Consider the following 23,100-nt stretch of genomic DNA (forward strand, 5'->3'; position numbering starts at 1 on the left):
AGCCCAACAATCTGCCCAATTCTCCCAAATTCAGAGCCCCTCTCGAGGAGGCAGAAGCCCAGACAGATGGAGGAGCAGGCTGAGTCTCTCCCCCTGGAGAAGTGAGGATTCAACAGCATCTGCTGCAGACATGCAGAAGGTTCCTGTCACACAAATAAAAACAAATCCTCATCTGCCAGCCCCGAATCTCTGCAGCACGGAGTCCCAGAGCTGAGATCTCAGCTCCAGGGGGAGTCAGCACACACCAGGGAGGGGGAATCTGCAGGAGTCAGGGAATCCCCGTCCCATTTTTACCACTTCAAACTCAAAGGCAGCTGCAGGGATTGCATATTTATTTCAGGGACTGGGTATTTATAGCAGAAATCGGGTATTTATTGCAGAAGTTGGATGTTTATTCCAAAAATTGGATGTTTATTTCAGAGATTGGATATTTATTGCAGGAATTGGATATTTCTTGCAGAAATTGGATGTCTATTGCAGGGGTTGGCTATTTATTGCAGGGATTGGATGTTTATTGCAGGAATTGGATATCTATTGCAGGAATTGGATGTTTATTGCAGGAATTAGATATTTATTGCAAGGATTTGATATTTATTTCATGGATTTGATATTTATTGCAGGAATTGGATGTTTATGGCAGGAATTGGATGTTTATTACACAAGTTGGATGTTTATTACAAGAATTGGATGTTTATTTCAGAGATTGGATATTTATTGCAGAAATTGGATGTCTATTGCAGGGATTGGATATTTATTGCAGGGATTGGATGTTTATTTCAGGAATTGGACATTTATTGCAGAAATTGGATGTTTATTTCAGGAATTGGATGTTTATTGCAGAAGTTGGATGTTTATACAGAAATTGGATGTTTATTTCAGAGATCGGATATTTATTGCAAAAATTGGATATTTATTGCAGAAATTGGATGTCTATTGCAGAAATTGGATGTCTATTGCAGGAATTGGATATTTATTGCATGGATTGGGTATTTATTGCAGGGATTAGATATTTAGTTCAGGGATTTGATATTTATTGCAGAAATTGGATGTTCGTCGCAGGGTTTGGATGTTTATTGCAGGAACTGGATGTTTATTGCAGAAGTTGGTTGTTTATTGCACAGATTGGATGTTTGCTGAGGGCAGCCTGCTAGGAACACAATTTCTCAGCAGGTGCCTCCACAAATCATTTTCTCTAATGAACCTACACCACAAAATCAACACCAGAAGAACAGAAATCCACAAATTACTTGTCTCAAAGGACCTTTTTTTAAAAAAAATAAACCATCAAAACACTCTTAAGTAAGGTCACCAACAGAGGGGGAAACAAATGGAGAGGTGGAATTAGAGCACAACACTGGAGTGTTCCCTCTCAGTGTGGCACAAAATGCCTGGAAAGGCAGCGGAGCTGTTTTTGGGATAACTGAGGCTCAGCCAGGGCAGTGGAGCTGTTTTTGGGATAACTGAGCCTCAGCCAGGGCAGTGGAGCTGTTTTTGGGATAACTGAGGCTCAGCCAGGGCAGTGGAGCTGTTTTTGGAATAACTGAGGCTCAGCCAGGGCAGTGGAGCTGTTTTTGGGATAACTGAGGCTCAGCCAGGGCAGTGGAGCTGTTTTTGGGATAACTGAGGCTCAGCCAGGGCAGTGGAGCTGTTTTTTGGGATAACTGAGGCTCAGCCAGGGCAGTGGAGCTGGTTTTGGGATAACTGAGGCTCAGCCAGGGCAGTGGAGCTGTTTTTGGGATAACTGAGGCTCAGCCAGGGCAGTGGAGCTGTTTTTTGGGATAACTGAGGCTCAGCCAGGGCAGTGGAGCTGGTTTTGGGATAACTGAGCCTCAGCCAGGGCAGTGGAGCTGTTTTTGGGATAACTGAGGCTCAGCCGAGGCAGTGGAGCTGTTTTTGGGATAACTGAGGCTCAGCCGAGGCAGTGGAGCTGTTTTTGGGATAACTGAGGCTCAGCCAGGGCAGTGGAGCTGTTTTTGGGATAACTGAGGCTCAGCCAGAGCAGTGGAGCTGTTTTGGGGATAACTGAGGCTCAGCCAGGGCAGTGGAGCTGGTTTTGGGATAACTGAGGCTCAGCCAGGGCAGTGGAGCTGTTTTTGGGATAACTGAGGCTCAGCCAGGGCAGTGGAGCTGTTTTTTGGGATAACTGAGGCTCAGCCAGGGCAGTGGAGCTGTTTTTGGGATAACTGAGGCTCAGCCAGGGCAGTGGAGCTGTTTTTTGGGATAACTGAGGCTCAGCCAAGGCATCCCAACCCCTTCCCCACCAGCAGCAGCTGCCAGGAACATCTCAGGAACGTCCTGGTGCCATCCTGATGTGTCCCCACATGTTGCTTCCCCCAAGGAGCCGCTTGTCCTGAGCAGCTGCTTTTGGGACAAAGAGATGTCAGAGGAGCTCATGTGACACAGAGAAGGTTCAAGACAGGATTTTTTGGGAGCAACCAGGAATTCCACACGTCCTTTCTCACTGCAGGAGGGATCAGCCTGACCAGGTGTGTAAAAACTTGAAGGGGTTTCTTCTCACCTCCCCGGAATTCTTTGTGGGCTGCAGCAGGAATTCGGCTTGGACATGAAAGGAATGAGGGATTTGTCTTTCCGAAAAAACTGGGGGTCTGCTGATAAATCAAATGGGACACTGAGAGATGAAAGAAACAATGGGAAGAATCATGAATTCCATAGGAATTCCACTGAGTGACACAAGGAAAAGAAAAAGGAGGGCACACATTAGAAGTGGGCCTGTATTAGGTGATTTGGGAAGTCTGAACCTCTCAAGTACCTCAGCCAGTGGGGAAGAGAGAGGGAAATGTGGCTGGGAAATTTGGTTTGGAAAAAGGCTGCATCCCCTAAAAACTGGAGAGACCCCAGGGAAACGCCCCATGGCCTCTCCCTTTATTGGAATGAAGTTACAGGATTTCTCTGTCTCCTTTTGGACATCAGCCTCTGGTGTTTGTGGGTGAATTTTCCTGACATTCCCAAGTTTCTTCACTTGCTGGCAATGAAAATCCACACCAGGGTGGCTGAAGCTCTCGGTGTGGAGCAGCTCCAGCAATGCCAGCAGCAGAGATGCACGTGAGGCTGAGCTGATCCCTTCCAGGGCCACTCTCCTCATTAGTCACCTCCAGCTCCAGAAAAAGCAAGTGCCAGGAACACAAAAGAGCTGCAGTTTCCCAGCAGGAGGCTCAAGGCTCACATTTTCCAAGGTTCACATCATTTCTTTAATGCAGAGTTGATGATCCACCTCCAGACACTCCAATGAATCCAGCACTTCAGCCAAACTCACAAAACTTGACAGAATTTCCCCTCTGTTGGTGAGCCATTAGCAGAGCATTCCCATTTCCCTCTCACTTAACTTCACTGGAATACAATCCCAAATCACTGGAATGGCACAGGCAGGACTGATTTCCTCGGGAGAGTTTCCACCTCCTTTTCCTTCTCTAGAATTCTTCAAAGGATGTTGCAAGATTAAAGATCACAGGATGTGATTCAGAAATCCCTGCCAGCGTCCCCTCGATGAGAACAAGAGAAACTTGAAGAATTGTGGAGGATGTGGGAACATGAACGTGGCTGCTCTTGACTCTTTGGTGACACAAATAAGAGATCAGAAGTTTTTGTTAAATATACAAATTCTTCCCCAGTCAGTACAAATTAAAGTTCAAGCAGCTGAGTGTTGTAAGAACGTGGCCAACCTCTGTTCCACAGAGTTTAAGACCTGCCCTCACGTTTCCTCCCAAAAAATGTGTAATATCCTTTTATAATCAGCTCCAACACAGATTTTCCACCAGATTTCCAGATTTTCCAGATCAACCCCACCACTCTCAGAGGCTCAAATCAGACCCTGCCCTTTCAGCTCCAGTTTCCTGATCTCTGCTCTGCTTCCAACACAAACCAGCTCCACTTCCTGCCTCTCCTGGAATGACACAGTTCTGCTGGTCCTGGCCTTTGCAGAATTTACAGGGAATATTTTACTTTCCTCCTCCTCCCAAAAAGATTGGAAGTTTTTCTTTTAAACTCTTTTCCTCTAGATATACAATCAGTTAAGTTTTTTGAACTAATTTATGTTTAATATATTTCTTCCAAAGCTCCTTAAATATTAAAACCCAAAGCTTATCTCAAGGAATCACTGCCCTCCTGGAATATTCCCTGCCACTGAATGAAGTTTATGCCACCGTTCCTTTTCCATCTCAAACATCTTTATGGCAACACATATGGCACAGCTAAAATCTTGATTTTTTTTTTTTTTCCCTTTTTGAACAGTGACTTTCAGACTTTGAGTTTATTAAGTCAGGTAGTCCCTCAGGCTTTTTTTTTTTTTTTTAATGTATTAGACAGGATCCAGAATTCCAGACGAGGTGACAGGGCAGGGAACAGTGCCAGGGGCACACAGCCACGCTCTGGGGGTACCAGGGATCACTCCAGCCTTGCTGAAAACATCACAGCCCGTCCCTCCCGAGATGTTGCCATAGAAACCTCAAATTATGTCTATAGGGGAACAGGAAAAAAAAAAAAAATGTTTCTTCAAGGTATGGATGAAGCAGCTCCATGGAAACCAGCCCTGGCTGTCAGAGAAGTGAAGGGAGGGGGTTTGTGTGGGAAGATGATCGGCTGAATCTGCCAAGTGCCAGCCAGGAGAGGTGGCACTGCCTGCTGGGGGCTGGCACCGAGCGCCAGGAGCTGCTGGCACAAAGCTGGGGAGCAGCTTTGGCCAGGGACTGCAGTGCCAGGGGCCAAAATACCCCAAACAATGACCAAATGGCCAAAATACCCCACAAACGCCTGTCCAAATGGCTAAAATAACCCAAACAATGACCAAATGGCCAAAATACCCCACAAACACCTGTCCAAATGGCTAAAATAACCCAAAAAATGACCAAGTGGCCAAAATACCCCACAAACACCTGTCCAAATGGCTAAAATAACCCAAACAATGACCAAATGGCCAAAATACCCCACAAACGCCCGACCACGGGGTCAAAATACCCCAAACAATGACCAAATGGCCAAAATACCCCACAAACGCCTGCCCAAATGGCTAAAATACCCCAAAAAATGACCAAATGGCCAAAACACCCCAAACAATGACCAAATGGCCAAAATGACCCTCAAACACCTGCCCAAATGGCTAAAATATCCTACAAATGCCTGACCACAGGGCCAAAATACCGCAAACAATGACCAAACGGCCATAATACCCCACAAATGCCTGCCCAAATGGCTAAAATACCCCAAAAAATGACCAAATGGCCAAAATACCCCAAAAAATGACCAAATGGCCAAAATTCCCCACAAACACCTGATTAAAGGGCCGAAATACCCAATAAACACCTGATCACAGGGCCAAAATATCCCACAAATGCCTGCCCAAATGGCTAAAATACCCCACAAACGACCACTTGGTCAAAATACCCCACAAATACCTATCCAAAATAACCCACAAACACCTGATCACAGGGTCAAAATATCCTACAAATGCCTGCTCACAGAGCCAAAATACCCCAAAAAATGACCAAAATGGTCGAAATACCCCACAAATGACCACTTGGCTAAAATACCCCACAAACACCTGCCCACGGGGCCAAAGTACCCCACAAATACCTGTCCAAATGGTTAAAATACCCCACAAATACCTGTCCAAATGGTTAAAATACCCCACAAATACCTGTCCAAATGGTTAAAATACCCCACAAACACCTGTCCAAATGGTTAAAATACCCCACAAACGCCTGTCCAAATGGCCGAAATGTCCCCCCAGCGCCCCTAAACCTGGGAGCAGCCTGGCACAAACCAAAGGTGATCCAGGCTGACAAGGCTTGGGGATCACCACCATTATTATTATTATTATTATTATTATTATTATTATTATTATTATTATTATTATCTTTATTATTATTATCTTTATTATTATTACTATTACTATTACTACTATTATTATTATTGTTATTATTATTATTAAGATCATCATCATCATTATTATTATCATTATCATTATTATTAACATAATCATTATTAACATTATAATTATTATTATTATTGTCATTATTATTGTCATTATAATTATTATCATTAATGTCTCGATTATTTTTATATTATTATTTCTATTCTACTATTTCTATATTTTCTATATTATGCTATATATTAAATATATATTTATGTTTCTATATTATAATAGATAATATTATATTTGTATAATATTTTTATATAAGTATATATATATTTATTATAGTAAGTTATTTCTCTGTCATTTATTTATATATATTATTTATATATGTAATTTATTATTAGATATAATTTATTTTTATATATTATTCATGTCATTTATTTATCTAATGTCTATATTATTTTTATATTATTTATATATGCCATTTATAATTATATGTAATTTATTTCTATATAATATTTATATGTCATTATTGAAATATCCCAGCAGCTGCTTATCTGAGCTGCCCTCCCCTGCTGCTCCCAGCCTCGCTCATGGAGCTTTGAGGAGGGCAAGGAAAGCATGGAAACATCCAAACAGATATGGGAGTGCCTGGAAATCCTTCCGGAAACAAAAAAAATATATATATCTTTACAGCATTTGGCTGCTTTATCACTAAGGAACATTTTGTCTGGTTATAAAAGGTACTGAGCTAGACACGTGTTATAATTCCAGTTTTTATCCCCATTTTTTTTTTCCTCTCTTTTCTCTCTTTTATATTTCCCTGGAAAGAGTTCTGTATTCCCAACACTGATTTGGGGATTCACATGAGTCCTGTAGCTCCTCTCCCCAGCTGCTCCCAGACTCATTCATGGAGTTTTGATGAGGGTAAGGAAAGCAGATATGGGAGTGCCTGGAAATCCTTCCAGAAACAAAAAATATAATTTCTCTTTTACAGCATTTGGCTGCTTTATCACTAAGGAACATTTTGTCTGGTTATAAAAGGTACTGAGCTAGACACGTTATAATTCCACTCTTTTCTCCCCATTCTTTTTCTATTTTCCACTCTTTTCTCCCCATTCCTTTTCTATTTTCCACTCTTTTTTCCCCCATTCTTTTTCTATTTTCCACTCTTTTCTCCCCATTCTTTTCCCTTCTTTTCTCTCTTTTATATTTCCCTGGAAAGAGTTCTGTGTCCAAACACTGATTTGGGGATTCACATCAGTCCTACAGCTCCTCTCCCCAGCTGCTCCCAGCCTCATTCATGAAGCTTTGATGAGGGTAAGGAAAGCATAGAAACATCCAAACAGATATGGGAGTGCCTGGAAATCCTTCCAGAAACAAAAAAGAATTGATAATTTACAGCATTTATCACTAAGGAACATTTTGTGTGCTTGTAAAAGATACTGAGTTAGACACGTTATAATTCCAGTTTTTCTCCCCATTCTGTTTCTATTTTCCACTCTTTCCTCCCCATTCTTTTTCCTTTTTCCACTCTTTTATCTCTTTTATATTTCCCTGGAAAGAGTCCTGTGTCCAAACACGGATTTTGGGATTCAGATTCGATGGGATTTGAAGGATTTGAGTGCAGGACACAGCCCTGAGCTCTCAGCCAGCCAGGCTCCGCAGGAGCTGCTCCCGTTTTTCATGAAGTTGATGTCAGGCAAAGCTTCTCTGTGGCAGGAGCAGAATTCCAGGGCACACAAACTTCCTGCCCTGCCCCTGCTATTCCATGGGTTTGCAATCCTACACCAGCCAAATCTCAAACCTCTTCCTGCCCGCCTTGGTTTCACATTCCCCCCTCTGCTTGCCAAAACCTAACTCACAGAACACTTTCTTTATAAAATTCCCCTCTCTCCAAGGCTCAGGAATAGCCTTACTTGTCTCAGCAGCAGATCCAATGTTTTAGCCCATCTCTCCACCCAGGTTTGCTATTGACAGGTGGAAAATTCTGCATGCTCCAAAAATACAAACTTTTAAACCTGTTTAAACCTATGTTAACCTTCTAACCAATTTAAATTTGCTATTGACAGGTGGAAAATTCTGCATGCTCCAAAAATACAAACTTTTAAACCTGTTTAAACCTATGTTAACCTTCTAACCAATTTAAATCTATTCACAGCTGGAAAATTCTGAGTTCTCCAAAAGTTAAAACAAACATTTAAACTTATTTAAACCTTCTAACCAATTTAAACCTATTTTGTTAAAACCAAATAAGTTTGTAATTGACAGCTGGAAAATTCTGAGTTCCCCAAAAGTTAAAACAAACATTTAAACCTATTTTGACCTTTTAACCTATTTAAACCTATTTTGTTAAAACCAAATAAGTTTGCTATTCACAGCTGGAAAATTCTGCATTCTCCAGAAGTTAAAAAAAAAAACAAACAAACTATGGGAAAAGGCATCACACACACACCTAAAAGAAAAATTATCACTGCACTGGAACAGAGCCATCAAAATTCCAGGATTTTTTCCATTGGGCAGCTCGGAATTGGTTTTCACCCTGTGCTTGTGAGGGGAATCAAAGCTGAGCTTTAGATGAAGGATCAGCATTGTCACAGCAAGAACTGGACTCAGGATTTTACATTTTCCAGGCATGAATGCGTGCAGCGTTTGGTTTCATTGAGACAAACAGCTTTAATCAGCAGCAGGAATAAATTCAGCAGTCAGACAAATCAATTCCAAATAACACCTCCCAACGCAGCCCTGCTGTGAGCAGCTGCAGGAGGTACCTGTGCTCCTCACACAAACAAGCCTTGCTGCTCTTGGCCTGCCAACCCCAGAGCAGCAGGGATTTTTGGATAAACAGCCAGGAGGGATTTCAGTGTCCTCCAAACATTCCCAGCTCTTGGGCTGTTGTGCTTCTCTCCTTGACACCATCACAGGAGTTAAAGAAACATTTTCCCTGGTGGGATGTTTCACATTTTCCAATGTGACATTCGCGTTCTCTGGACAGACAGACAGAATCCTGTCTCTCAGGATTTCACAGAGAGAAGAAGAGGAAACAATCTTTATCTCTGCTCCTTGCTTTTCCCCATGTGGAATGTGGTGTGGAGATTGTTCACCTGGGTTGGATTCTGGGGAAGTTGTTTGGGGTCAGTGACCAGTGGGATCCAGCTGTGCTCTCAGCAGAGACATGAGTTTGAGTTATATAAGTAACAAATAAATATCTAGAATAAAGTAGTATCTCTTTAAATAGTATATTAATGTAATATAGTATAGTTTTAATAAAGCTATCCTTCAGCCTTGATCTAAAACCAAACATCAGCATTTCTTCCCTGAGTCCAGGGTCACTGTGTTTTTATTCTCCAATTCACCTGAATTTTGCTCACCAAACCCTTTTCCCGTTTTCCTTGTAAAACTCAAAGCCACGAAGGGGCTTTAAACAGAGAGGAATTTAAGACAATTAAAGCACTGCTTACTCTGCCCCAAACCTCAGCAGGGTATTCCTTTCCTGACTATTTACACCCACCTACTCCTGAAAATTTAAGATATCTTGTCAACATAAATGTAAATCTTCACAAAGGTGAAATTCAGTGTGCAGGACAAACCCCGGGGCTGAGCACTGGAGGGGACCTGACACAAGGTGCTGTTGTCACAAAACACCTTCCGATATTTCTTTGGAAAGAAATACAGGTACAAAATCCATTTTTTCCTCCCACTTTCAAAAGTATTCTCACTTTCAAATTTGTATTCCACAGCTTCATCTCCCAGCCAGTGCTTCACCAGCTGAGACACCAATTCTAAAAGGAAATCCCCTTTTTTATTCCAAATGTATCAGTTTGTTGCCCACGTTCCTTGGGCTAGCGCTGCAATTCCAAACGTTTGATAATTTATTGCACAATTGCCATGAAATGGCATTTTCACCACGGAGGTGGCAGCTCAGAGCCAAAAGCAGGGGCACTGCCACAGGTTTGCAGTGGCAACCAGAACTGCAGCCCAGGAAGAGCAGCCACCCTTCAGGGCTGCCTTTACCCGGAATGACCCTGACAGACTATGCCGTGTTTATTTGTTCTGCTCTAAATCCATCTTCTCCAGACTGCCACGTTGTGTTATCTCCTCATTTCCCTCCTTCAATCACTTCATCATTTCCATTTCTCTCTGATGCTGATACATGAACTTGCATCTTTTGTTGCTCAGTTGTAAAACCTGAGCTCTCCCCTTTTAATGAGAATCTTTGACTTTTTAAACCTTTTTTCCTTTTTTTTTTTTTTTTTGAGCTCATTCCTTAATCCTTAATTCCTTTTTTTTACTTTGCTTTTTTGGGGGGCCTCATTTCTTAATCCAAAACACTCAGGGAGGTGTAGGAGTTCCTGACTTCATTTCCTCCTCAGATCAGAGTTCCAGTAAAGCAGAATAATTAGCTGAATTAACCCCTCTAAGAATAAAAAAAAAAATCATCTCAGGAACTCTGCTTGGGGGCCAAGGGTGCTACAGAAAGGAACAACACACAATAATGATTAGCAAGTTCTGCAGAGCTCTCCCAGCAAACACACAGATGGCACACAGACAGTCAAACGCTACACACACATTTCATGACATTTTGGAAGCAGCACATTTGGATTTGAATACCCCAAGCTGTTACTCAGAGCAGCTTTTTTCTTTTATTCTTTTTTTTTTTCTTTTTTTTTTTTTTGCCACCAACAAAACTCTGCCTCGTTTATTTTCCTATTTCAGTGCACCCACAGCACAGATCTTTGAGCATGCTTGTAGTAAAACTATTAACATGGATTTGGATGTTGCTGTGATCAGTTTGCTTCTCCCTCTTTTCTGGAGGGAGCCAGAAGAAATGGAAATAGAAAATCAATGTGTAAACCCCTCAGGAAGAGACCTAAAGGATCAGACCTCTTCAGAATCTCTTCTTATTCCTGGAAGTGCTCCTTGAAGTGGCTTTGAGGTGCCTCTGCCAAGTTGTTAAAGCTCTGTCAGAGCAGACCCAGCAGCCCTGTGCTTTCTTTGCCCACCACAGAGATGGGTTTTGCCATTCTCATTCTTCCCAGCCCATGCAGAAATGAAGATGCCCCAATTCCCCTTCTAAAATCAGATTCAAACCCTCCCTGGCAGTTCTGCAGCCAGCACAATCCCACTCCATGGCACTCAGACATCAGATTTGTGAGTACTGCAATAAATTTATTAAATAAAAGCCGCCTCACAGGTTTTATAAACAGTGGGGTTTTACTGAGGAAGCAGAGCTGGCCGTCCACCAGCTGCTACAGCAGCGAGGGATAGGACACAGAGATGGGAATTTCTGAATTTTATCAAGCAATTTTATTCCAAAAATAACCCAGCAGCATCTGCTCTGAGCCCAGAGCTGTGCAAAATCATCCATTCGGTCACCAACACTTCTTCAGAAGGGAATAACCCAGGAGATGCTGGCTCCCAAAATGCTGCTGTAAACCCCAACTGTGGGGATAGCCTCAGTTCAGTCAGAGAGAAAAAGAGAAAGTCTGGGGAAAAGAGAAAGTCTGGGAAAAAGAGAAAGTCTGGGATAAAGAGAAAGTCTGGGAAAAGTCCAAGAGGAATGTAAACAATCTATTATCATGTTTGTTCATATTGTTTATCGATATGTTCTACCACACTGACCTAAGCCCAGTGCACCAATCAGGTGAAATGTTTTTACTCTAAACCCAATGGAATTAACGTTCATGATGTTCTCTATAAAAGAGAGACGTGCTTTTGAATAAACTTTCATTTACCTTCTGAAATCGTGCGAGTCATTTTGCCTGTCCCTGCCTCAAGAACATCACAACTGCATCGAGCTCACCTGGGCCCTCCTGCAGGGCTTGTGCCAGAAATCAGAGACTTGGTGCTGCCAGACCCCAAACACTCCCTTTAGCTACAAATCCCACAGCTTTATCTAAAGTTTAACCACATCTCAGAAAAAACCCCAAAAAAAAAACAAAAAGAAAGCACTCCCTGTGGGCAGGGTTTGTGCCAGAAATCAGAGACTCAGTTACTGCCATACCCCAAACAGTTCCTGTAGCCACAAGTCACATTTATTTAAAGTTTTATCACATCTCAAAAAAGCAGAAGAAAACACTCCCTGGTGGGCAGGATTTACAGGTTTTGGCCTCCAGCAAATCTCATTTCCTGCTCACCCTTCAGGAAGAGGGGATGTCTCCAGAGAGAGCAGAGCATTAGTAAGCAGATCATCACATCTGTAATTACACTTGGCATTCAAAGAATCATTTAAGCCCAGAATAATTGGGTTTGGGCCTTCACTGACTAACAGGAGAAATAAAAGACATCAATAACCATCATGGAGGGACGACAGGCTGGCATCAGAGCAGAGCTGAACTCCTTCCATCCCTGCTCTCCAGGAAATCCATGTGAATGGGGCAAGGGAAGGTGCAAAAGCCCAGCCTGGAGAGCTCAACTGCCTCTGAGGCACAACCAGCCTCAACAGCCACTGCAGGGTCTCTGAAAAGCAAGGTGAATTCAGCAATAAACAGTAGTACTGGGTTAGGAACAGGTCTAAGGGGCTGTGAAAAGCAAGGTGAATTCAGCAATAAACACAGCAGCTCTGGGTTAGGAATGGGTTTAAGGGGCTGTGAAAATCAAGGTGAATTCAGCAACAAACACAGCAGCTCTGGGTTAGGAATGGGTTTAAGGGGCTGTGAAAATCAAGGTGAATTCAGCAATAAACACAGCAGCTCTGGGTTACAAATGTGTTTGAAGGGCCTGGAATCTGAGCCGTGGTACTGAAGACACCAGCTTTAGCAAAAGCCTCTCCAATTTTGTGTTTTAAACACCCAGAAGGTTTCTTGTGCTGTCCTTACAGTGCCAGTCTAAACCCTTCTGTGTTTAACCTGAGTGCTCAGTGTTTAAACAGATCTTGAGCCATCTCCCCTTTCACATCCAAATTTGAGAAGCTTTGTTTGCTGTTAGTTGCCATTTCAACAAGTCTGAGATACAATCAACTTAGGAGCAGCACTTAGAACGATTTTAAAATTATTTCTGCCTGCAATTGTGATGCTTGCAGGAAGCAATAAGCCACATTATGATATCCATTATCTCAAATATATGTAATATATAGAGTATAGGGTATAGGATATCCCTTTATCTGGTTCCCACACGCATTTTGCTCTTCACACCCCATAAAGCACTGCCAGGAGCCCACCTGGCTGCTCGGTTCTCTCTCAGTTTCGGGAATTGCCAGCCAGAGGAGACATTGAATGGAAGGATGCACAGAGGAACCCCGCCGGGAGCACATTAAAAACAAATCCCTGGAGGAGAGGAGCAGCTCCATCGATTCCAGCAGAGCTGCCCGAGTGCTCAGGAGCAGGGGGAGCTTTTTGTCCCCCAGCTGCAATCCAGATAAGCTGTGCTCTGCTCCAAGTGTGCTCCCCTGGAAGAACACAACAGTGCCGTGTAAACCGCTAAGGAGATTACAAAGCTCCTTTTCATCTCTGATGAAAATTCCTCCTGTCCATCCCCCCCTCACGAACCCAGGGATGTCACCAGCCCCAGGACAATGCCATGTTTGTGACAAGGAGCTCCTGGCCAGGCAGGGCCTGACATTTCAAATGTTGACTGCTCCTGAGAGCCCGGCCCTAACTCAAAGACACATTAGGAGATAAAAGGCTTATCTACACAAATAGTAAACATCCAGCTGGCCTGAGCTGCTCACCCCAGCCCTGGGATTAGGAGGGCTTGGAGAGGGAGCACAAAGTGCCCTGAGATCTCTGAGGGCTTGGAAAGGAACAGAAAGACCCCTGAGCTCTCTGAGGGCTTGGAGAGGGAGCACAAAGTGCCCTGAGATCTCTGAGGGCTTGGAGAGGGAGCACAAAAACCCCTCAGGTCTCTGAGGGTTTGGAGATGGAGCACAGAGACCCCTGAGCTCTCTGAGGGTTTGGAAAGGAACACAAAGATCCGTGAGCCCTGTGAGGGTTTGGAAAGGGAGAATGAAGTCAATCCTGAGATCTCTGAGGGTTTGGAAAGGGGCAGAGACTCCTGAGTTCTCTAAGGGTTTGGAGAGGAACACAAAGTTACCCTGAGCTCTCTGAGGGTTTGGAAAGGAGCACAAAGACCCCTGAACCCTGTGAGGGTTTGGAAAGGAGCACCAAGACTCCTGAGTTCTCTGAGGGTTTGTAAAGGGAACACAAACCCCTGAACCCTGTGAGGGTTTGGAAAGGGAACACAGACCCCTGAACTCTGTGAGGATTTGGAAAGGAGCTCAGAGACCCCTGAGCTCTCTGAGGGTTTGTAAAAGGAATACAGACTCCTGAGCTCTCTGAGCATTTGTAAAAGGAGCACAGACCCCCTGAACTCTGTGAGGCTTTGGAAAGGAGCACCGAGACCCCCGAGCTCTCTGAGGGTTTGTAAAAGGAACACAAACCCCTGAGCTCTCTGAGGGTTTGGAAAGGAGCACAGAGTCACTCCTGAGATCTCTGAGAGTTTGGAAAAGGATAACAAAGTCCCCTGAGCTCTCTGAGGGTTTGGAAAGGAGCACAGAGACCCCTGAGCTCTCTGAGGGCTCCTTAGCTCGGGGCCTGCACTTGGTGCAGAGCATTTCCAGATCTGAGGTGCCACAAACAGCTAAAAATCAGACAAAAACGGGGATGGAAGGTGATCTAGCAGGGCAGGGGCCAGAACATTCCCTGTCCAGAGCAGCCCTGCCTCACACAAGTTGGGAATTAAAGCTTTAGGGACAGCGCCTCGATCTGCTCTCGCCCAGGGATGATAAGTGGGAGATCAGCTCCTTCTGCACCCCAAGGTCTCATTAAAATAAAATCAGAAGCTTCTGTAAGATTACCAAGGCAGCCCAGAGCCTCTGCCCACACCAGGCATTTTTTAAACTTTCCCTTCCTTGTGGCACAGGGGAGAATTCTTTCAACACTTAAGCTGCTCTAAGACTAAGTAATTAAGATTTCCCCCTTCTCTATCCAGCCTTGATCCCCAAAGCTTTCCCTGGCAAAGGCAAGGAAGAGCAGATGTTCAGTTCAGATGAGATTAAAGGGAAATGTCCCATACTGGTTCCCCCATCCTGTAAAAGAAAAGGTAGAGACTAAAATGAGAGTAAAGGGAAAAGATCTCAGATTTGATAATTGGTTCTGCTGTTAAAAGTGACAAGAAATTGGCCAAACGTGGCAGGACCAAAGAACATGGCTTTAAAAATTAGCTTGGCCTGAGGAACTGGTTCCACTCTATTGATTTTACCTTGCCAGCCATTCATAAGTCTCAGAAAACAAAATGAAATCCTAATTATTTTTTGGGCACCCTAGAGGCAGGAAAAGTTACATATTAAAGGAAAAGAATAATGGCAGAAAGAAAAAAAAAAAAGAACATATAAAAGAAAAGAGGAAGGAAAAGGAGAAGAGAAGAGAAGAGAAGAGAAGAGAAGAGAAGAGAAGAGAAGAGAAGAGAAGAGAAGAGAAGAGAAAAAGAAAAAGAAATCAGGAAGAGCAAGGAGAAATTGATAAATTAGGTTAGAATAAAAAGTTTCTGTGGGTACATCTGGGCTGGGTGACTCATGAGATAAAACATCACCCAGCCTATGCAGTTGTTTGAGGAAGTCTCCAGGGAGGGAAGCAAGGAAAAACGGAATAAAAATGAACCAAGGCAATGATGTGGATGTTTCTTTCAGTCACAACACAGCCCAAGTGGAGGGTGGGAAGGTAGGCGAGGTGAGTGGGTTGACACACAAACAAGGATTAAAGGCATTTTGTTAAACCTGGAACCAGATAAAAGTTTGCAATTCCCAGCCTGGTGATCTGAAACAGATTATTCGGTGTCATTCCAGCACAAAAGGTGGAACTGATGGTGGAAAGGAGCCATTATTCCCTGATTTTCATTAGGGCTGGGCCAGCCCTACCACAACCGTGGAAAACAGCAAACACTCACATGGGTGGGACCAACGAGCTGCTGATTTTCTCCATCCTGCTTTCCCAACTTTTCCCGATGTCCTGTTTCCTGCAGAGCTTTTTCTAGCCCAGGGTCCTGCAGTCCTGAGTGGGATCAAAGACCTGCCCTGGTCATGAAACCACGTCCAGAAAGATTCTCTCCAGCAGGGCTGCTGGCAAACCTGCCTGGTTTGGCTTAGGGGTTTTGAGCACACTTCTGTCTCCAAGCTTTTCATTTTTATCTCTGCTAATCCCACTAATCTCTCGCTCTTTAGTTAAATTAGGCCCTCAGTAGTTACCAGTATTTATGCTCTGAAGATTCAGAATGCAGTTACAGCAAATCCAATTTCTGTTCCCGCCTGAGTGAAATCTCAGAACTCTCACTAAAGCAGGTAAGAATTCCTAAATTAACTTTTCTGTGAGCTTCTGAAGCACCCCACAAAGGAAATCCCAAGAGAATCCACAAAAAGAAGGGCACATACCCCAAAGAGAACAAACTCTGGACACCTTAACATGAAATTACACAAATTAAATGCTCTCTCTACCAATTTCCTCATCTGTAAAAGGGGGAAAGCATAAAAAAGCATCAGAACTACAAATTCTAGGACAAAGCACCAGCACTGAAAGGCAATGCTGCTCCAGACCTAACAGAGCCGTCATTTCCCTCCCCAGAATTTCAGGTTTCAGGGCTAAAACTGGAAACACAAAATGGGTTTGCACCTGGCAGGCAAATGCAGAGCAAGCAGGTTCCAAGTGTGAGGAAAGGTGTGAGGAAAGTGTGAGGAAAGTGTGAGGAAAGGCTTCAGAGGAAGGACAGTGAGGGCACAGGAGCTAAAACTGAGCAGAGGAGGGAGCAGACAGCAGACAGGCTGGGAGTAAAAATAGTTTGGGTGAGTTTCTCCTTTTGTTTGCCATAAACACATTGCTGAAGAAGAAATCACCTTAGATGAACGCGTTTCTGATTCTCTCAGAGCTGCATCCAACAAAAGGAGTTTTCAGAGCAGCTCACGGCTCCAGCCTGATTCTTCCTCTGCCTGAAGTATTTACTGGGCAGGAAGTTCCTATTTTTGGCTTCACAGGTGCCTTGAGCTTCTCATTTCCAGCCCTGAGAGACTACCAAAACCACACTTTCAATTCTCCCAGTCGCTGCTCCAAGGCCACAATTTCTGACACAAATTCTCACTAAGATTTTGTGTCACAAAATCAGATTTGGTGTCACAAAATCCGCCTGGATGCGACTTTGCCAGGTTCCAGAATGCGATCTAAACTTGGGGTGCAAGGCTCTGGCATTGCCAGGAGCCATCCTTAATATCTTTAATTATATCATGGAGCTAAAAAGGGGGATTGTCCTGTCCCCTTCAATATGGACATGACAACGTCAGATTAGAACAAGTTGTTTCCATATTTATACCCACAGGAAGAGCACCCACTCCTTGTACCTTGAAATTCAGATCCTCTTTTAGAAGCAGCCACTTTTAGACCCATCACTTAACTGAATTTGAGCTCTCCCTTGCAATAATTAATTGTGCTGGGGAAGTTTCTGGAAAGTGCAACCCAAGCCCAGAGTTGGTGCCTTGCATGTGGATAATTGCAGCTGGGGAAGTGCAATAAGCATTCCTCACTCATCTCCCTCGCTTCCTAGCGCTTGCAAATGCTCTGCCAGCAAATCCTGGGAGCTGAGAGATCATTAATCACTTGGGTACAAAAAGAATATTAACCCAGCAGTGCTCCCTCCTGGGACTGAGGCCTCAGGCAAGGAGCGAGTCATTAGCTGGACTCTGCAGCTCCACCTCACTCACAGCAGGGCACCAGAGCAGCTCCTTGATTAATCTTTTATTTCAACACAGATTATCTATTAATGTTTGAGGCTATTTGTCCATTTTCCCTGCCACGGAGTTAATTAAAAGTGTAACAAAGAGCAGCACACAGTTCCAGGAGTGAGTTTTTCCTGTGGTGTTGAAATAAGAGATTTTTGGAATTCACTTAAATTAGCAAAACGAATTAAGCATTTATATTTTAGTTTGTAGAGTTATGTGTTGAATTTTAACCTTTTACTTAAGAAACCTCTGCCATAAGTACAAAAGGACATAAGAATATGCAAATTTCTGAAGCTTATGAACTCAGGATGCAAAGAACCCAGATAAAGCTTTCCTGTCTTCAAGCCTATCAAGACTGACAGATGTACACAGATAAGCACCTAAGGACTAAAAGCACAGAGAGGAAGAGTTCTAAAGTTCAACCATGAAGAAGACCAAAATCTTCAGCCTCAAGAGACCCCCACAAGACCACCACAGCAAACCAGGCGTGCCCAGAAGGGCGTGGACCTATTTACCATGAGAGGCGAGGACAGGCAGGGCCAGGAGTTGAATATGCATGAAAAATTGTGCAATATATTGCATATGGAACTTTCTAAATAGAAGTTTGGGTCAGACTAAGGCTCAGTGCAGAAGTCTTGGAGATCTATCTCACTGGACAATACATACCCACTTCATAAGTACCCCAGGTTGTGGAGCCTGTTTATTTATTCCGTATCTCTTCAGTGTCATCACAGAACCTAACATGTAGATTATGCCAAGTCCCTCCTTCCTGACCGTCCAGATTCTCACAAGAGCTACTTCAAATTTTTTATTTAAAGTATTTTATTTTATTTTATTACTCTCTCTTGTGAGAGTAGCTCTCTATTCATGGACAGAGAATTGGGATGGAGCAAACCTGTGGCCATGCACAGTCGGAGCCCTGCCAGCCAGGCATGGGTGCTGCACATGACCTCGTTAGGAATGGAAATGTGAGCAAGAGCTGCAGAGATCTCCCACTCAGCCCACCCCTACCTCGGCTTCCACTTCCCTGTCCTACCAAGAGCAGAGAGTCCCCTAAATGGCACCAAAAGTTTGGGTTCTGACTTTGGGTTCTGCAGCTCAGCTCAGCAAAGCTCAGCAAAGCTTGGGGGAGGTTCCATCCTCCTCCCCTGCATTGCTGCTGTTAGGTGTATTTTGGATAATTTGTGCTTATGAGAAACCGACTTATGAGAAATAGATGTATGAAATATGTTATGCTGGTAAGAAATATTCTTTTAAGGTTTCTTTAGTGCACCAAGCCAGAGATGGGGAGATTGCTTCATACCACAGCTGGGCGAGGAGAGAAGGACCTAATTTGCAAACGAATGAATGTGGGCCCCTTCTCCAAGATGATCCGAGGAACACCCAAGAGGTTTACTCGAGGAATAGTCGATAAATGTCTAAGATTGAGATAGCCAGAGCCATCAGGAAGACACATCTCAATGCCAAGTTCCAGTAACTCGATGATGGGCACACATCACGGTTTTGTTCAGCTCCACACAGACAAAAGAAACCACATTAATATGTGGAACTCTGAAAAGAAAAAACCCTGCCTCAGGCAGAATAGACAGTATAAGAACTGATTTGGGTGACAGACAGTATAAGACAGATTTGGGGTGAACAGAGGAGATCTGATGGATGCTGTAGAGGTCAGACCTGTGTTCACCCAGCGCCAATCCCGGGCTTGGCACTGTCCTTTTGGTTGTGGATGTTTTATGTAATAAAGCTAATTCACGTCGGTAGAATGATATGTATGTCATATTTTATATTATTAAGAAAATGTACAAGTCAGCACTGGGGGGATTGTCTCACAAATGTGGAAAATGGTCTCTGAGGAAATGTCATTTACAAGTTAATACACGTAGCCCTTTGAAGATGGGGAGATGGGAGATGGGTCAGATGGGTCAGAGATGGGTCAGATGGGTCAGATGGGTCAGATGGGTCATGGGTCATTTCTCAAAGGACCCAGGAGCTCCCAAGCAATGATTGACGGGCAACGACCCAAGATTGGAATCACTGGAACCACCCAGAGGGATACATCTGAATACCAAGTTCCTGTAACTCCATCGCTTCCCGGACACTGAATTGTTCAGCTCAACACAGAAAAAACTTTATGAATATGTGGGACTTTGAATGGAAAGAAAAAGCTGGTCGCTGAAATCCCGGCCTCGAGCAAAATAAACCCTATAAGAATCACTCAGACAGGGTGGGTGGTGTGGAGCACAGGAGACCCTCGGCTGTAGTGGTCAAACCTATGTCTCACCCAGCACTGATACCCAGGCTTGGCCCTGACCCTTTTTTTCTTTTTTGATAGTGGTTTTTCATTGTTATTCTCTAAATTTATATTTGGACCATTTAATACATTTTCTTTAATTAATAAATTGGAGCATTCATTTATAGCACGGCTTAGACCGAATCTCAGTGACTAAATAAAAATCTATTTTATTAATTATTAATTCGTCTTGATCAAATTTTTTAACATGTAACACTGCCATCCATATCCTGTGCAGGGAAGCTTGGGAAGTTTGGGAAGCCAGCCTGTCACATCAGCTGAGGCTGGCCAGGGTGGACGGGTCCCTCCTTGCTGCAGGGGGCAGGAGGGCAGCGAGGCTCTGCAGCCCCCGGCTCCCTGCCCTTTGCACGGTGCCATGTGTCACAGCGATGAGTGGCACAGCACGGGCAGGCACAGCAGCCTGCCCGCCCTCATTAGCTTCTCCCGGCAGACAGGAGGGCTGAAGGTGGTCAGAATTAGCTCCAAACAGGAATTCCAGCCTCTCTTCCTCCTTGGTACATGAGCTGACTCTCACAATTAAAAGGTCAGTATTATGGATGGTGTTACAGTGAGCTCCTGGCACTCTATTTCCCTTCCCGAGACCCTGTGGCTCTGATCAGATAACCCTGGACCCTCTTTCCTGCCCCAACGGGAGAGCCAGGGAAGCCCACCCTGTCCAAAGTCTCTACAGACCCCTGACATTTCCTGTTCGTCCTCTTTTGCCCACTCTCCCCTGGACACCACGGAATAAAGAGAGCTGAACCAACATATCTGGGGTAAGAGCCTCTTTTGGGAATCTTTGCCATCTCCTGATATTCCTCCCCTCACAGCCTCGGATCTCTGGGCTAGCCTGATATTCAGGGGGCTGTGTGAGGGGGGGAACGTCAGGATATGTTAAGAGAAGTTTTATAGGATTATAGTTATGTTTCACCTCCCTTGTTTTGTTATCAAGGTGTGACCTGGGTAGTCAGGACATCAAAGACACTGGACAGCAAAGAAGGAGTCGATTACAAGACTCTGAGAGAGGCTAAAGGGTTAAAAGGCAAAATATCCATTGTGTGGGTGAGCACATGGTAGGAAAATCCTCTGCTCCCAGTTCTCTAATATTTCCTCTATTCAGTCGCCTGTTGTATTTTTTGCTAAGATTTTAATAAACCTTTTTAAATGCTTTGAAAGTGAGTAGCATTTCTCACGCTCCCAAAATAGCAGGCGCAGGACAGGAGCAGCAGCAGGTTTGCTTCACGAGGAGGAGGTGGTGGAGAAACTCAGGGCAGCGGTTCAGAACTGGGGGGTGGGTCATAGAAAAGCCTAAAACACCAGAGCACAAAGCCAGAACACAACATGGGCACCTCCATCTGTCCCTCCTGCCTCTTCTGGGAGCAGATCTGAGACTTCCAGCTCCTCCAGCCCCGAGTTTCCCTGGTCAGCAGCAGCCACACAAAGCAGGACATTTCCCTTCCTTTACAATTGTCACTCCAAATTCACCTGGTTTACACAGCCAGGTGTCACCAGCCTGGCCCAAAGCAGGACATTTCCCTTCCTTTACAATTGTCACTCAAAATTCACCTGGTTTACACAGCCAGGTGTCACCAGCCTGGCCCAAAGCAGGACATTTCTCTTCCTTTACAATTGTCACTGCATCTTCACCTGGTTTACACAGCCAGGTTTCACCAGCCTGGCCCAAAGCAGGACATTTCCCATCCCTTAAAATTGTCACTCTAAATTCACCTGGTTTACACAGCCAGGTGTCACCAGCCTGACCCAAAGCAGGGCATTTTCCATCCCTTAAAATTGTCACTCCAAATTCACCTGGTTTGCACAGCCAGGTGTCACCAGCCTGACCCAAAGCAGGACATTTCCCATCCCTTAAAATTGTCACTCCAAATTCACCTGGTTTACACAGCCAGGTGTCACCAGCCTGACCCAAAGTAGGACATTTCCCTTCCTTTACAATTGTCACTCCAAATTCACCTGGTTTACACAGCCAGGTGTCACCAACCTTTCTAAAAACCCAATTCCTTGGTGCCCATCCTGCCAGGCAGCCAGGGGAGGAGGATGCAGAGGCGTGGGCAGGTGTGAGAAGTGCTGGGAACAGCACAGAGCTGATAACAGAGATCAAACTGTGCCTCCTCAGGAGCTGCAGAGGCTGAGAAACACAACAGCTCTGCTGGGTCTGCAGACAGCAGACACCACGTGGGACACACCACCCCCGTTTTTGGGGCTGGAATTGCAGAGCTGGATCATACAGCACCTCAGGAGAACCCTCAGACACACCAGGGCAGACCCCACAGCAGCAGCAGGGAAATCCCACAAACCCAGGGCTGGTAAGAAGCTGGGATATAATAATTCTCTGAAAAGGAAATCAGCAGGCACTGGCACGGGCTGTAGGACCACTGTGGGGTTTCCCATAGAGGTTTCAAGCCAAATCCCACAGCCAAACATGGGGATGGCCCTGCAAGAGGTCCCAAATTATCCAAAGGTAAGGAAAAGGGTTGAGGATTTAGCTCTTACAGACTCATTGGTTTAGCTGCAAGTAAGAAAGGAGAGTGTGCCTAAACCAGGCAAATTTAGGACATCTGGAGGAGAGCAGGAGGAAGGAAAAGCTGTAGTGCCAGTCTGGTTCCCACTACAACAGCAGAACATGTTTTGTGTTTGTCATTCCAGCATCCTCCAGGGCAGCCCCAGGCACAGCTCCATTCACTGAGCACTGAGAGAGCCCCAAAATCAACACCAGGACAGTCAACAAGTACCTGACCCTAAATGAAACCCCAAAATCAACACCAGCACTATCATCAAGTACCTGACCCTAAATGAAACCCCAAAATCAACACCAGCACTATCATCAAGTGCCTGACCCTAAATGAAACCCCAAAATCAACACCAGCACAATCTTAAGCTATCTGACTCTAAAGGAAGCCCCAAAATCAGGACCAGCAGAGCCATCAGGTGTCTGACCCTAAATGAATCCCAAAATCAGCACCAGCACAGTAATCAGGTGCTTGACCCTAAATGAAGCCCCCAAAACAGCACCAGGACAATCATCAGGTTCCTGACCCTAAATGAAGTCCCAAAATCAACACCAGCACAAATAACAAGTGCCTGACCCTAAAGAAAACCCAAAAATCATCACCAACACAATCATCAGATGCCCAACCCTAAAGGAGCCATTTCCTGCCCTTCAGTGGAGCAGGGGCAGAGCTCCAGCCTCCCTTTTTGCTGTGTAATAATTAATTTTATCTTTAA

Source organism: Lonchura striata, chromosome 24 (assembly GCF_050655825.1).
Source record: "Lonchura striata isolate lonStrDom1 chromosome 24, ASM5065582v1, whole genome shotgun sequence".
Classification (NCBI taxonomy): Eukaryota; Metazoa; Chordata; class Aves; order Passeriformes; family Estrildidae; genus Lonchura; species Lonchura striata.